The 14,616-nt window shown below is 39.8% G+C and overlaps 1 non-coding gene across 1 annotated transcript; it reads right to left on the bottom strand.

Moving 5' to 3' along the window:
- Positions 1-14,298: 14,298 nt before the first annotated feature.
- Positions 14,299-14,392, bottom strand: MIR331 (microRNA mir-331). Its single transcript, NR_032477.1, has one exon. It is a non-coding gene; the product is annotated as a microRNA mir-331 (primary transcript).
- Between the last annotated feature and the right edge of the window lie 224 nt (positions 14,393-14,616).

Below are 14,616 nucleotides of genomic sequence, written 5' to 3'. Positions count from 1 at the left end.
TATGAAATGTTCAGAATGGGCAAATCTATAGGGACTGACACTAGGTTAGTGGTTTCCAGATGCTGGAATTAGGGGAAAATGGGAAGTGACTCCTAGTGGAAATAGGGTTTATTTTAGGGGCTGAGAATGTTCTTGAAGTAGATAGTAGTAATAGTTGTACAACCTTGTGAATAAACTTAAAAAACACTGAATTTTAGTTTTTAAAAGGTTGAAAAAAGGACCTCTTCCCCAATGCTCACTCAAAAAAAAAAAAAAAATTACCAAGAAGGATGTAGTCAGAGATCAAGGTTAAGAGTGTCATAAAAATTATTTTTGCTGTAGAGGAAGTGAACTGATTTTCATAGAGCTATACAAATAGCACACAAACTAGAAATCTGTATGGTTCAGCCAGTAAATGTTCCCGAATAAATTATTCTGTATCAAAGCTCAAAGGCTTCCTTCCTTTTTGAATTTCTAAATGTACCTTCTAATTATAAATACATTGAACAACAAGGAAGAGGTAGTGACAAAAAAAATTGACATTCTTCCTCCTAGTGTTATCCTCCACTCCATTTAATAGGCATGCAGGCCTGGGTTTTGTTTCTTAATCATCTGAGGAGATTTAGTTGCAAGCAACAGAAACCAGTTCTGATTAACCTAAGTGGGGTGTTGGTTTAAAGGATTTAGGGCAATTTACAGAGTCAAAGACAGGCTTCCTCAGCTCCTTGGTAAAACCCTGGGAGAGGTGGGAGCCAGAGCAGCCTCAATAATCTCAGCAGCAGACACTCTGCACCTTCTTTCCAGAGTGCTGCTGCCAGATGGCATCGACTTTTCGTGTTGTCTATCTTGGAAGGTTTATGCTTCAGATGCAGCCCATAAGAGATAAAGTCTGATTGGCCTCACTAATAAACTGAGACACAATGTGAGTCCTATTGACTCACATGTGCAGTCGCATGCAAAATCATGTGTTTAGCCATGAGCTCTAGTTTGGAAAAGTCTTCATAGGTGCACATCCTAATTCCATAGTGTAACATGAATAGAAAGGCGGAGCTGTTGAGAGATCAATGACTTTGAAAGTTTGCTTCCTATTAGGTTGGTGCAAAGTGATTGCATACTTTTAATGGTAAAAACTGCAATTACTTTTGCGCCAACCTAATATAACACTGCTCGTTAGGAAGGCTGGGTGACACTTCCATTAGGGCTTTTACAGGGAAAAGTATTGAGAGTGAAATTGATTGCTCTTTATTCTTCTAACTAAATTATCTTTTCACCACTTTGCCCTGCACGATAACAGAGAGAGTGGCTAGAAAAATCAAGGAAATGTGGCCAGGCACATTGACTCACATCTGTAATCCTAGCACTTTGGGAGGCTGAGGCGGGCGGATCAAGAGGTCAGGAGATCAAGACCATTCTGGCTAACACGGTGAAACCATGTCTCTACTAAAAAATCAGCTGGGCATGGTGCACACGCCTGTAGTCCCAGCTACTCAGGAGGCTGAGGCAGGAAAATCGCTTGAACCTGGGGGGCGGAGGTTGCAATGAACTGAGATTGTGCCACTGCACTCCAGGCTGGGTGACAGAGACTCCATCTCAAAGAAAAATCAAGGAAATGAAGCTTAGGACAGGGAGAATTAACACAGACAGAATATGCTTGAAAGTTAAACAGCAGCTTCACTCTTAACACCTTACCCAGTGACAGCCGTACAAGATGGGCCACAGAAATATACTTATAGCTATTTTTATGAGCCCCTAGTTCTCCTCTAAAAAACAAAATAAATACTGCATGGAGTTTAAGAAAAGAATTAATCTGGTCAGGTGTGGTGGCTCATGCCTGTAATCCCAGCACTTTGGGAGGCCGAGGCGGGTGGATCATGAGGTCAGGAGACTAAGACCATCCTGGCTAACACGGTGAAACCCCGTGTACACTAAAAATACAAAAATTAGCTGGGCGTCGTGGTGTATGCCTGTAATCCCAGCTACTCGGGTGGTTGAGGCAGGAGAATTGCTTGAACCCAGGAGGCAGAGGTTGCAGTGAGCCAAGATCATGCCACTGCACTCCAGCCTGGCAACAGAGCGAGACTCTGTTTCAAAAAACAAGACAAAATAAAATAATTAATCTGAAGAAAACCAACTAATAATTAGACAATTACAAATAATTGAATTTTTCATTCTGTTTTCTTTCCAAGTCTAGTACCTCCTTCAGTGTGGCTTCGAACTCTTTAAAGTTCACTCTAAGTATGTGAGTCTGGTACCGTGGAGACCAGTACAAATATCTAGAAGCAGCTGGTTTGCGCATGTCTGGTTTGAATCTGAGGAATCAGAATGCAGGTTCTCCTTGGCAAGGAGGCCTGTCTTATAAGCTGCATTGAGAGGTTTTTCTGTGACTGTATGGCAAGTCAAGAGGGATGTGGTTATCAAAACAAGTTTAAGAACTTAGGGATCAAAGTCAATGGTAAAAAACAGAGATTTCATCATGCTGAGCTTTGGGGAATGATCGCAATGTTAAAGGGGGCCTGGATGGTCACAGACAGAAGGGAAATGGAAGTCCTCTCTTAATGTGGATATACTTAGTAACTTCCCTCACCAAATCCCACCGGCCAAACTTGTAAGAAAAAGCTTTTCTTAGACTGAGAAGTATGAAAATCTGATTGAGATTGATGTCATGATAGGTTTTTTTTTTTTTTTGAGACGGAGTCTTGCTCTGTCACCCAGGCTGGAGTGCAGCAGCATGATCTTGGCTCACTGCAACCGCCGCCTCCCAGGTTCAAGCGATTCTCCTGCTTCAGCCTCCCTAGTAGCTGGGATTACAGGCATTCACCACCACACCCAGCTAGTTGTTATATTTTAGTACAGACAGGGTTTCACCCTGTTGGCCAGGTTGGTCTTAAACTCCTGACCTCAGGCGATTTGCCCACCTCTGCCTCCCAAATTGCTGGGATTACAGGCATGAGCTTTGATACAGAATAATTTATTCGGGAACATTTGCTGACTGAGCCAAACAGATTTCTAGTTTGTTTTTAAGATCAGGAATTCCCAGTGCACAGCTGTTCCTTATCCTTTATGTGACAGCTGTAATGGTTCTGTGCTTTAAAAGTTAACCTAGTTTAGCAGCCATTTTTAATTTTTTAAAATTTTTGTATATTTAGGGGGCACAAGTGCATATTTCTTACATACCTATATTGCATAGTGGTGTAGTCTGGGCTTTCAGAAACCCCCAATAATACTAAAATCTGAAGATGCTCAAGTCTCTGATATAAAAAGGCATAGTATTTGCATATGTCTATGCACATTCTCCCATGTACTTTAAATAGTCTCTAGATTACTTATAATACCTAACGCAATGTAAATGTCATGTAAATAGTTATACTGCATTTTTATTTGTATTATTACTTGTTATTGATTGCTCTTTTTTTCCCCCAAATATTTTCCATCTGCAGTTTGTTGAATCCATGAAGGTGGAACCTTGGATACTAAGGGCTGATAGTATTTTGAGGGAATGGGCGTCACACTCACATATGGAGCTCAGTCTTTACGACTTTGACTAGTGATGATGGTGGTAAACGTAGTGAGGTGTGTGTCTGTGTATGTGTGTGTGTGTGTGCATGTGTGTGTAGAAATGAGGGGTTAAATGGGTCCATTAGCTACGTTGAGCCCCTGGTCTATTTTTTAAAACAGAATATTGCACAGGCAGGTAGGGTGGGGAGTTGTCTCCTCTTTGTTTTTATGTAAATGAGACTTTTAGGATCCTCAGGAGGGAGTGTTTTGGAGGTCTCTACTCTCTCTACTAAGACGTGCACCTTTTCCAGTCCCTACTTAACTGAAAGAGTTGCTCTCTGGAAGCTTCTTGGGAAGTTTCATTGAGTTTCATTGAGGTTGAGTGGCGAGTGCTTCAGAGCATTATAGAATCTGTTTGCTTTCACTTAGTCATTAGGTCAATATTTAGTCACCACAGGCTAATATATTTTGTTTGAGAGAACAAATCAGGGAGTGTTTGCTTGGTTTGAGTTGTTTGGAAAAGTCTTTTAATTCCACTCAATTCAATTCCTGGAACAATGGTGTAACTGGTGGGGTTTAAACATTTAACCTCTCACTGCAGTCAACTAGATAAAGTAGGCCAGACTGGATCCCCCAACCAGATATAAAGAAAACCTTTTCAGTTTACACAGTGCTTTTGCAATAGGATTCTCCCATTAACCTGATGAGTAATAAGGAATTTAAACATTGAGGATGGCGGCATGGGGGAGTGAATCCAAAGAAATGAGTTGAATAGTTTTAATATGTAAGGGAACAACACACAGAGAAATAAATTGCCCACTTGATTAACTTCTTGTTTTTTTGAGATGGAGTCTCGCTCTGTCACCCAGGCCGGACTGCAGTGGTGCAATCTTGGCTCACTGCAACCTCTGCCTACCAGGTTCAAGAGATTCTTCTGCCTCAGCCTCCCGAGTAGCTGGGATTACAGGCACCTGCCACCACGCCTGGCTGATTTTTGTATTTTTAGTAGAGACAGGGTTTCACCATGTTGGCCAGGCTGGTCTCAAACTCTTGGCCTCAAGTGATCCGCCTGCCTCAGCCTCCCAAAGTGCTGGGATTACAGGTGTCAGCCACCGTGCCCAGCCTTGATTAATTTCTTTTAGGGGTCCTGCGATTTAACTAAATGTGGACTGGGGAATCGTTATGTTGCCTGAAGTGGTAATTAGGATTCCCATGCATGTGTGTGAGCATGTCTGTGAATGTATGTCTAGTACAAGGAAGGTCATTCCATAAATGCACGTTGAATTAAATATTCTATTTGCTACCATACATTATTAATAAACAAAATATAAAATCATAATAGCTCTTTTGGCTTTTCTAAACCATTCAGGTATTCTCTATAGAATTTTTTACTCTATTTTCAAAATCTATTCATTCCTAAGGTATCTTAGAATATGTAACAAATCAAAAACAAATACAGACCGGGTGCGGTGGCTCATGTCTGTAATCCTGGCATTTTGGGAGATTGCAGTAGGCAAATCACTTGAGCCCAGGAGTTTGAGACCAGTCTGGGTAATATGGTGAAACCCCATCTCTACAAAAAAATTAAAAAATTAGCTGGGCCTGGTGGCACGTGCCTGTGGTCCCAGTTACTTGGGAGGCTGAAGTGGGAGGATTACCTGAGCCCGGGAAGGTTGAGGCTGCAGTGAACTGAGACTGCACCACTGCACTCTAGCCTGAGTGACAGAGTGACACTTTGTAAAAAAAAAAAAAAAAAAAAAAAAGAAAAGAAAAGAAAAGAAAAAGAAAGAGAAAAGAAATGTAAACCTTAAAAAAAAAAAAAAAAAAAAGGAATAAACAGGAGCCAGACAACAGGGTAAAATCCAGACTAAATAAACATGACTTACATCCTCTGAAATGTGGCTTACAAGGGTGAAAGTGATCAGGACCGGACATAGTTACTTTACTGAAGACAACTTTGCTTTGGTAGCTGTAGGAACCCAGCAAGAGCACCATGTTTTGTTTATTCACCAGTAGATGAAATCCCCAAACAGAACACTCATAACCCACTTAATGTGGGTTCTCATAACTGCAACCAAGGCAGAGGGAACAAAAAGCTCCACTGATACTTTCAATGATAATATATAAGCACTTGCTTCTTATGGCAATGCTGAGGTTGGGTAAATGGCAATGCTGAGGTTGGTGACCATCACAAGCTATAAGGAATGCAGTGGTCCAGAAATTGGACCTGAAGACAAAAGCACTACTAAAAATCAAACAAGAACTTTCCATAGAATAAAACTGCAGTCAATATTGTTGCCAGCATTTGATGTGTAGTAATCTCATTTTATTATTGCAAACCTATAAGCCAAGTATCTGTAAAACAGGAATGTCCCACCTCACAGGTGCCTGTGGCTGGTGGGACCTGGTGTGCTGGAAGATCAACAGTGTTCATTCCAGCAGTGTTGGAATAACAGAAGAAGGCCTGGAGTCAGAAAGGAACCATGTATTGACCTTAATAATTAATGACTTAGTGTTATGCTTACTCTTCATTTTAACCTGTCAATGTCCTTGTGAAATAGGAATAATTGTTCTCAAAAAGGGAGGGAACTGGAGCTATGGGAGACAACCACAGAGATCAAGTGGTAAAAGACCAGATACTTTAACCCAGTTAAATCTAGTGTTCTCTCTGCTATGTCTCAGCGAAGTCCAACAGATTGTCTCATTTTGTAGCACCCTAAGAGCTGAAACAGCAGGAGATCTAGCTCTGGAGATCCGAAAGGGTCTAGCAACATTTCTTAATCCAGTATAATTTGGCGTCTGACCTGAACACCACTGTCTGACTTTTAGGTGTCATGTCTAAGTTTGCTTGTTTGCTTGTTTTTATAATCTTTGCAAGATTTGTGCTGTTGATCATGCGCTTCTTTAAACCCCTTCCTCCTCTGGCTTCTGTGTCACATGTCCTAATTCTATACCGCTGACCAGTGAGTTTTATACTGTAAGTTTAGCCTGGATAATAGCTAATATTTATGGAGTGCTTCTTATGTGGCAGGCACTGTCCCAATCCCTTTATCTGTATTAACATGTGTTAATTTATTTCATCAACATAACAAGCCTACGAATCAGATAGGATTATAGTCCTGTTTCAAAAAGATAAGGAAACTCAGCAACAAAAGACAAATAAATTGGACTTCAGCAAAATTAAAAACATTTGTGCATCAAAGAATACCGTCAAGATAGCGGAAAGACAACCTACAGAATGGGAAAAAATATTTGCAAATATCTGATAAGAGATTAATATCCAGAATATGTAAAGAACTACAACTCAACAACAAGAAAAATAAACAACTGAATTCAAAAACAAGCAAAGGACCTGAACAGACATTTATTCAAAAAAGATACACAAATGGCCCCATCTTTCTTGATGTTATGGCAGCTTTTGACATGTTAATCATGGCCTCTTTTATAATAAAACGTTATTCACCTTCTAGAACACCACTTCTTCTGTCACCAACTGCTCTTTTTCAGTCTCCTTTGCAAGTTCCTTTTTGTCTCCTAACCTCTGAAATGTAGATTCCCCAAGGATGTCAGAGTTCTGACAGTACTCCAACCTATGTTCATGACTTTGGTATTATTATTATTATTATTATTATTATGTTGAGACAGAGTCTTGCTCTGTCACTCTGGCTGGAGTACAGTGGCGCAGTCTCAGCTCACTGCAACCTCATCCCCTGGGTTCAAACAGTTCTCCTGCCTCAGCCTCCCAAATAGCTGGGATTACAGGCATGCATCACCACGCCTGGCTAATTTTTGTAATTTTTTAGCAGAGGTGGGGTTTCACCATGTTGACCAGGCTAATTTTGAACTCCTGACCTCAAATGATCCACCCACCTCAGCCTCCCAAAGTGCTGGGATTACAGGTATGAGCCACTGTGCCTGGCCGGTATTATTATTATTATTTAGAGCCAGGGTCTCGCTCTGTCACCCACGCTGGAATACAGGGGCATGATTATAGCTCACTGCAGCCCTGAATGCTTGGCTTCAAACAATCCTCCAGCTGCAGGCTATGTTCATGACTTTAAACACCATCCAACATGCTGACATTTACCAGTCTGGATCTTTCTCTCGAACTTGGACTCTTTTTTTGTTTTTGAGACGGAGTCTGGCTCTGTCACCCAGGCTGGAGTGCAGTGGCACGATCTCCGCTTACTGCAACCTCCGCCTCCCAGGTTCACACCATTCTCCTGCCTCAGCCTCCTGAGTAGCTGGGACTACAGGTGCCCGCCACCATGCCCGGCTAATTTTTTGTATTTTTAGTAGAGATGGGGTTTCACCGTGTTAGCCAGGATGGTCTCGATCTCCTGACCTCGTGATCCGCCCGCCTCAGCCTCCCAAGGTGTTGTGATTACAGGCGTGAGCCACCGCGCCCAGTTGAACTTGGACTCTTATATCAAACTGCTTATCAACATTTCCACCTGATGATTAATAGCTATTTCATACTGAACCTATCCAAAACCAGCTGCCTGTCCCATCTCAGAAAAGGATCTCTGTTCTTCCAGATGCTTAGACTGAACACCTTAGAATCACTTAGACTTCCCCTTTCTCAGACTAGATTCATTACATCAGCAAACCCTCTTGGCCTTACCTTCACCATATATCCAGAATTTGACCCTCCTCATGACCTTCACCACCAACCATCCTCCCTCACATAGACCACTGCAATAACCAATAGGTCTCCCTTCTCCCCACCCCTGTCAGACTTCCATGAAAAAGAATGCTTTTTAAACTTAATAATGCTTTTCAAACCTAAGTCAAATCATGTCAACTCCATTGCTTACAACCCTTCAGTGGCTTCCCATCTCATTAAGAGTAAAACCATATTCCATTCATTACAAGGTGCTCCTTGACCTTGCTGGCCCCGTTCTCACTGGGCTTTAGTCACTTACCTGTCACTACTTTTGGGAAACTCTTCTCTCTGTGGTATTTGTGGAGATGGTTCCCTCACTCCCTTCATGTCTGACCACCTTGTATAAAAAAGTATTCTCCATTTCCCCATAACCCCTCATGTTCAGCTTTATTTTCCATACAGCATTTACCATCACCAGCCTCTCAATATATATTTACTAACTTTCCCCTCTAGTATTCAATGAGGGCAGAAACTTTGTTCCCTGCTCTGTCTTCAGCACCAAACAGTGCCTGGCATGCAGCACACAAACTCTGAGTGGCCATTATGGCTTTGATTAATTTTTATTTCATTTTTTTGAGATAGGGTCTCACTCTGTTGCTCAGACTGGAGTGCAGTGGCGTGCAATCAAGGCTCACTGCAGCCTTGACCTCCTGGGCTCAGGTGATTTTCCCATCTCAATTTCCCAGGTAACCGGGACTACAGACATGTGCCATCACATGTGACTAATTTTTTTTGGGGTATTTTTTGTAGAGACGGGGTTTTCCCATGTTGTCCAGGCTGGTCTTGAACTTCTGGGGTCAAGTGATCTACCTGCCTTGGCCTCCCAAACTGCTGGGATTACAGGTGTAAGCCGCCATGCCAGGCTGGCTTTGGTTAATTTTTAAAGGGGTGTGTGTGTGTACATGTGTATGCATGAATTATAGGGCTTTTAGTGAGCGTAGATTTTGTGGTAGAAAGCCTTCAAAACATGACACCCACAGTGAGTATCATGGGTTCTTGGTTGTTAAAATGCTGAGAACTTCTGGGTTAGATTATTCCAGGTTTTGAAGTTCTACTAAAGTTAAAACTCAATAAAACATCATCAGACTAAGCTATTCGTGCAAGAACTGAACACCACACAGCCCTGCCCTGGTTTCTCTAGGCCCTAGGTTAGGTCTATGAGGTGATAGCTTGAATATATACAGAATGGAAAACTTTCTTCTTATGGGTGAATATAAGCCCCAAATAAGAATGAAACATTATCAACATATTGAAAACAAATTTTTTTGAGAGTCTTGATATGTCACCCAGGCTGGGGTGCAGTGGCACAATCACAGCTCACTGCAGCCTCAACCTCCTGGGCTCAAGCAATCCTTTCACCTTAGCCTCCCAAGTAGCGGAGACTACAGATGTGTTGCCACCATGCCAGACTAATTTTTTATTTTTCATAGAGATGGGGTTTCACAATGTTGCCCTGGCTGGTCTCAAACTCCTGTGCTCAAGTGATTCTCCCATCTCAGCCTCCTTAAGTGCTGGGATTAAAGGCATGAACCACCACACCTGGTCCTTATCAATTTTTAAAATTTCATCTTTCCCCCCCAATTATACAAGTATTTCATGTTCATTTTGGGGGAAAAAAACTGGCTAAAAATCATCCTTATGTCACTGTTTAGAAATAATCATTAAGTTCTTCAGATCTTATAAAATATTCACATATGTATTTTGTATTGTAATCTTGTCATTGGCTATCACGAAAGTTCAAGCAAGATAAATTGCTTCATGGCTAATAGCCAGGCATGGGTGCTAAAGAACAAACTATTTTAGATCAAGGAACCACACAACTCAGTTACAGCCAACAATGGCTTCATAGATGGTTCCAGACATGAAATAAGAAATAGATTCTTTTGTTTCAGAAATGAAGATAAGCCAGAAACTTGCATACCCACAAAGAAAACCTTGCAATAGGACATCCCTTCATAATGAAAAGATTATGCTATCTAAGGAGAAAGGAATAACGTGTAATCACAGGGAGCTATTGTTCCTTTTGAATGTGTACACTTTACCTTTCAAGTACTTGCATTGGACCGCTTGAAAATATAAGGGTATACTTTGCCCTCAACAGTATTAAGTTCTGTGCTGGAACTAGCTACATTTTTTTTTTTTTTTTTAACTAGGGTCTCCTTCCCCTGCCACCTTTTCTTACCGAGTCTCCCTCTGTTGCCCAGGCTGGAGTGCAATGGCGCAATCTCGGCTCACTGCAACCTCCTCTTCCCAGGGTCAAGCAATTCTCCTGTCTGTCTCCCGAGTAGCTGGGATTACAGGCACGTGCCACCACATCCAGCTAATTTTTGTATTTTTAGTAGAGCCAGGGTTTCACCATGTTGGCCAGGCTGGTCTTGAACTCCTGACCTCAAGTAATCCGCCTGCTTCGGCCTCACAAGTCCCCTCTTATTCTTTCTGTCCAACCTCTGACAGTTGAATATTCTCAAGTTATTTACTGTGCCTAAAAATAAGCTCTCTCCTGCAACTCTCTTGCACAGAAGGACAAACTTGGCTTTACCTAGTACAGTTGTATCGTTTTATTAAGAATAGAGGAACAGAGTTTTAAAAATGGAAGAGGCTTTCAGAGGTCTCGTTCCATTTATAAATCATAATGTTGTCTGCTGTTACAGGAGAAACTGTGGCTCAATATGGTTAAGTGATTTGCCTGAGTTTTAGAGAAGTAGTTTTTAATCCAGCATTCAAGTTTAATGACTTGCAAATTTAAGGGCTCTTTGCCTGGCACAGTGGCTGACACTTGTAATCCCAGCTATTCACAAGTCTGAGGCAGGGGGATCACTTGGGCCTAAGAGTTTGAGACCAGCCTGGGCAACATAGTGAGACCCTGTCTCTTTTTAGAAAAAGAACATGAAAAAAACAAATTCAAGGTCTCTGTACTGTCTCCTAGAGGTTAGCTGTAAAATGAAATGTATATACATAGGCAGTTTATCATAACGATGAAGAGCAGATGTTGGTATCTCTTAGGATCTAATTAGGATACTGGTTCTGACACTTTGTGTGTGTGACTGAGTGAGAAAACTACTGAGCCTGTTTTCTTAAACAATATCTTCTAGTAATATACTTCTAGGAACATGTATGATGACTATTTTATGTGTATACCATGAACATTTTCTCAAAAAGACACATTTGGAGATCTTCTTTTAAATAGGACTACTTTTTAATGACCAGATTCTGAAAATGTTCATTAACTTTTACAGATGTACATTCGGGCAAAATTACCATTTGCCAACTTAATTTTCAATGGCTATAGCACATCTGCTAAAGACCTTCAAAAGCAAATTGTGAAGGAATGACTACCATATGGGATATTTCCTACCCAATGACTTCAGAATCCAGTAATTACACATATTCTACCTTATCTCATACTTTTAATTAGAAAATTCTAGACAAGGGTCAAGTTTCAAAAATTGCCTTTATGGATATTTATTCCTTGCCTTAAATCTTTTCTGGAAAGAAATGGCTTATTATTTAAAAGTCCAGTTCAAGGGAGGCCACTTTCTCTTTAACTAGCTTTAGTATACAGAGCTATTTTGGAGTTTCCGTGAATGTTCCTAAGAGTGTAGGTAAGCCTAGAAAGGTTCAAACCAATAACATTAATTTGACCTGTCAAAGTATGCTTCATCAGGTGTTCATGACCTTCTTGGTGTCAGTGTCTTTTCTGTCAAGGAGGTTATGTAAGTCAATAAATATAACATGCCCAGAACGTATTCAGTAGCTAACAATCACTGGGAATCACAAAAATGGAACTTTAAAATTTACGCTGCTGTTTTCACTGTGATAAATTATCATATGAGGCACTTAAATGAACAAACAAAACTTGGAGTAATGAATCAATGGCTTTCCCAGACAACTGCCATCTTTTGGCATATTAACAAATACTGAAAAATAATGAAGAAAAACAGAGATGAATAAAAAGGGATTTTTACCTTTTGGTACTAATCCATATGGCAAAGAGAAGAATAAAAAAGGCACACAAACAAAAAGATATAAGGAAGTACGGATTTTATTAGAGACTTCTGAAGCTTAGAAGGAACAACAATAATACACACATATATAAATCTATAGTTGGGTTATTGTAAAATCCTTTAAAATAATTGACAAAAAATTCCATATGATTAAATACAGAAAATAAAGTACTGTGTTAAAAAAAATTATAGATATTTGCACAGTCATGTTTATAGCAGCATTATTCACAATAGCCAAGAGATGGAGGCAACCCAAATGTCCACCAACAGATGAATGGATAAAAAAATGTGGTAAATACATACAATGGAATATTATTCAGCCTTAAAATGGAAAGAAATCCTATCACATTCTACAATATGGATGAACCTTGAGAACATTATGTTAAGTGAAATATGTCAGCTACAAAAAGACAAATATTGTATGATTCCATTTATATGAGGTATCTAAAGTAGTGAAATTCATAGACAAAAGTAGATGGTTGCCAAGGCTGTGGGGAAGGGGAAAATGGGAGTTGTTTAATGGGTATAGAGTCTCAGATTTGCAAGATGAAAAAATTCTGGAGATCTGTTTCACAATAGTGTGACTGAACTTAATCTCACTGAACTATACACATAAAAATGGTTAAGATGGTAAAATTTACATGTGTTTTTAAAAATCACAATTTAAAAGATGCAAAAAAAGAGAGTACTTTGCCTATCCCCCAAAAGGCTATAATCTCAAGTCTTCAGGTAGGGTAGGAAATGTACTACCCTAATATATAAAACACAATTGATCAAAAAGTAAAAATGAAAATACCTCTGAAGGAATATTCTCAAATGATATTTTTTAAAAATCACAGTTTAACACTCAAGTAAGTGTCTGGATTGAATACGGACTTCAAAAACTATGTAAACAACTATAACTTTTTAACTCTTCACAAATTCCTATTTTCAGTGTTCATAAAGAACAATGTTTAAAAAAGTGGAAAGGCTCCCAAAATACTGAGAACATATATTGTATATAAATCAAGGACGGGTTCACTCATTTCAAGCTATGTCAAGAAGTCTATGGGATGAAGCATGTCTGTTGTGATGGATATAGTACAGAACTAACTCCACAGCTGAGTTCTTCAGAGTGAGCCTCTGCAGGCTCACAGTCCTATTTTAAAGAATAACCTATTGACCCAATTTGCTGGTGTTATAAGCGTGGAGGAACAGCACAATTTCAAGTTCCTTTCACATGTGGAGTTTCTGATTAGTCTGTGGTTATTTCAAACATGGTCTATACCTACTGCAGAAGCAAGCATTATTAAAAACATACATTTTCATTGTGCACCATAACTTTTGGATTTGGGGTCCTTTCATACTTTTTCAGAAATATTGTCTTCTAAATTAAACAGAAAAACATGTATGTGACTATAGCGATGCAACAGTTGATACGAGACCATGTGATGGATCAACTAGGTCAGAATATTTTTAAAATCCAGAGTGGCAAGGCATAAAAATAGAGAAACTTACTAAAAGTCTTCTATAAAATACTAATGTAAAATGTGAGGTATTAACCCATTTCTACTGTATCATTCTAGCTTGTTTTCATTAACCATAGCAGAACTTCTAAAAGTGAGCTCTAAAATGTGGCAAATTTGATAATAAATTAAGGAAAAAGTCATTAGTCTCCAGAAACAAGAATTTAAAATCATTTGGCACTGGAGACAGATGGCAAAGACTAAATGCCCTTCAGAAATTATGAACAATTATTCAGTTACATGAGACTGATATAACAGTGTCAAGTAGAAAAACATTTAAGAAAACAGAAACCATTAAATTTGGGGGAGAGTTTAATTTGGAGGGAGAAGTTGATTTTTGGGGTTTTTTAGGGCTAAGTTGCTTCCGCTAAAAATATAGAACTTATAATAAACAGGAATAACTCTCTTCACTGGCAATTAATAATAACTGTATGGAATTTCTATTGTGAGAAATTACTATAATGCCATAGGCTGGTAAGACTTTGTTACCCAATGTCATCCCTCTAATTTTAGAAGGATTAACCAACCAATTTTTGCTAAAAGGTAGGCACACATACCAAAAAATGTGAATCTTGGTGAATACAGGATGTCTGGTAGGCCTCAGGTAATCTTCAGTCTTCACACTCTTGATGTTCCAGGAATGATGCGCGAGTTTAGGTTGGTTCTAGGATAGGCCCAGGGGCCTGGTTTGATCTGGGATCCCTGGGACCATACCTAGAACAAACCCAAACAAAACCAAACTCCTTGGGAGTGCTTTCAGCTCAGGTCGACTTCTGGGCTTTTCACTCATATGGACCTCCAAGACCGTACCAGAACCATACACCAACCTTTAAGGGATAGGAGTGATATTTCTGGAGCCTTCTGTACGTTGTCAGCTGCTAGTACTGTGCCTGAGTAAGCATTATTTAAGTCATGGTATGAACAGAAGGTAACAGATTGGTGCAATAAAAGTGCAGAAAATACTCTA

This window comes from Macaca mulatta, chromosome 11, assembly GCF_049350105.2.
Source record: "Macaca mulatta isolate MMU2019108-1 chromosome 11, T2T-MMU8v2.0, whole genome shotgun sequence".
NCBI classification, from domain to species: domain Eukaryota; kingdom Metazoa; phylum Chordata; class Mammalia; order Primates; family Cercopithecidae; genus Macaca; species Macaca mulatta.
Note: the sequence above shows the minus strand (reverse complement) of the source record. Positions and strands in the feature narration are given on the sequence as shown.